Consider the following 2,426-nt stretch of genomic DNA (forward strand, 5'->3'; position numbering starts at 1 on the left):
GTGGAAACTCAGTCATGACGTTTGTACTTTTCCAGCGGTAAAGCCAACGGCCCCCGCCTCCCGACGCTAAGTAGCTCTAAGTCACGTCTTAAATCTGTGTTCAATTTTCGTCACTCTGTTTTTAAGTCCCCAAGTCGAGCATGGCAGAGGAGGGCCCGCTGTGGGGTCAAAGGAGGGTAAGGAGGAGGAACAGGAGACCAGCCCAAGACAAAAGACGTTTAGGGTGAGATAACATCTTGTAAAAACGTTCTTACATTGTGAATAAAATCTGTTGATAGGGAAGTCCTTTTGTAAGCTTCATAGTATTAGTTTGAAATAGTTCTTGTAGCTTAAGATATTAGAAATTTAAGCTGTAATGTAACTGAATGGGGGCTAAAATGTATTAGTCTACCATTTGAATAGCCTCTTAAAATTAAAAAAAAAGGAAACTGGAGATCCCCCTTACGTTCTTATGCCCAAGAAATATAATTTTGGCAAAAGCAAAATTTTGAAATTCCTAGTTCAATTCACGAGGGTAGACCGCCGTGGCATTAGGTGTGATTACGTTGAAGGGCTTTAAGAGCGGAATGGAATTGACCCCCATTTACGTACATTATAACTGGCAGCGGGGGAAAATCTCCTCCGTATGTGAAGATCATATTCAGTGTTTGGGGACGTCCGAGGGGGCCGGTCGCGAAAGACGGACGGAGTGAAAATAAGAGTGGAGTCGCAGAGTGGGAAGTGATCGAGACTGACACACCGCCCGAGGTGACCTTTCAGCGGAATCCGGACAAAGACACACACGCGCCGTGTGTGTAAAACAAACGAGGAGGGGGATGGTACCAGGGGGGGCGGGGGCAGGGGTCAGAGCGGGGCTTGGAGCGTGGACGTGGAGCTCGGCATGAGCTGATGCTCGCATGTGGACGTGTGGAGTGTCGGGCGGAGGACGCGCCGTGACCTTTCTACACTGTCAGGCCCAATCCTCCCCTTGGCCTCTTACTGAGCCACAGCACACACACACACACACAGGCACATGTAAGTATGAAATAAACCCATTTAACAGAATTCCCTCCCTGATGGATTCAAACACAGAACTCATTTGGGGATATATCCCCCCCCCCCGGGTAATTTTCCCACCGCAGATGATGTTTCTTGACATAATAGGAGCTCTACCCCGTCCTGCCCCCCCCCCCTCCCGTCTCTTCCTCAATGATCCCCAAAATACTTCAAGTGCTTCCATATTGTCAGAGGTAATAGACTCACTCTTTGCTTAGGCAGCCGGCAGGAAACACACAAACTTTTTTTTCCCCCAATTTAACGGAAGACGTTGGATTCGACGCCTGACAGCACAAAGACAACCAAAAAAAAAAAACAACAAACACAATGAAACAGAGACATCCAAAAGAAAGGCCCGGTTCTTAAGTGGGTGGCAATCTCCTTTTTTTTTGTATCTAAAAGTGATTTATTTAACTAGAGTCACATTCACTCAATCTGAAAATTAACAATGCAATAAATGCAAAAAATAAATGCAGCGTTTCAGTTCCATTTACAGCGTGTCCTCTTTGTGCGCGAGTGAATCAACTTTGTCCTCAGGCTGGATTGTTTTTATCCGCCAGCTGAGCAGGTGCAGGCACAGCTTCATGCTCATTCAATTAAAAAAAGGTAAAAAAAAACAACAACCAAAAAAACAAACAGACGCAGTGTTCTGGAAGAGTCTCCGTCCGGACTCTACAGGTGTTCGGGGCTCTGCCAGCAGTACTGGCCGCGTACAGCGCACCATGGCCCGGGACGAAGCACCGCGTCTCACCGGGGGGCAGCGCGGAGGTTCAGTTAAAACAATCGCTTGGGAGGCTTTCCAGAATCTCACAACAAAAGATAAAGAGCGGAGGAACAAAATAAAAGGACCCAATCGTTTAATTATCCCGGAGAAAGGAGCCAGTGTAATCTGTATAAATTGCACAAGTGAGAGTCCACGATGCTTTTATCCCTCTTATCGCTCTTAACTCTGTTAAAAAGTAGAAGGGGTGTGTGTTAATTCAAGCGAGGTGCTTAGCAAACATATTGAAATTACAGTCACCTTTCCTCTTCTATTTATCTAAATCAGAATCAGAATCACAACCAGAATGAGTTGATTGAGTTACATTTACACGTGCGTTTAATTTGTCGTGGTGAGGATGGTGCGTTTATACAGACGGTCAGCATAAAAAAAAGCTTAACGGTCTGAAAAATGAATACATAAATAAATAAATACAAATTCAAATAAAAATGAAATAAAACTAAATAAATATGATCTTAAAATAAAATTAAAATACACCAAAAAGGCACAAATAGAAAGACAATACAAAACAGAAAAAGTCAAATATATTAAAATATACCGATTATTATACAAATGCCATTCTTTGCAAATGAAAAGTTATTGGTATGGGTATAAATTATTTTATATTATG

Source organism: Zeus faber, assembly GCF_960531495.2.
Source record: "Zeus faber genome assembly, chromosome: 12".
Taxonomy (NCBI): Eukaryota; Metazoa; Chordata; class Actinopteri; order Zeiformes; family Zeidae; genus Zeus; species Zeus faber.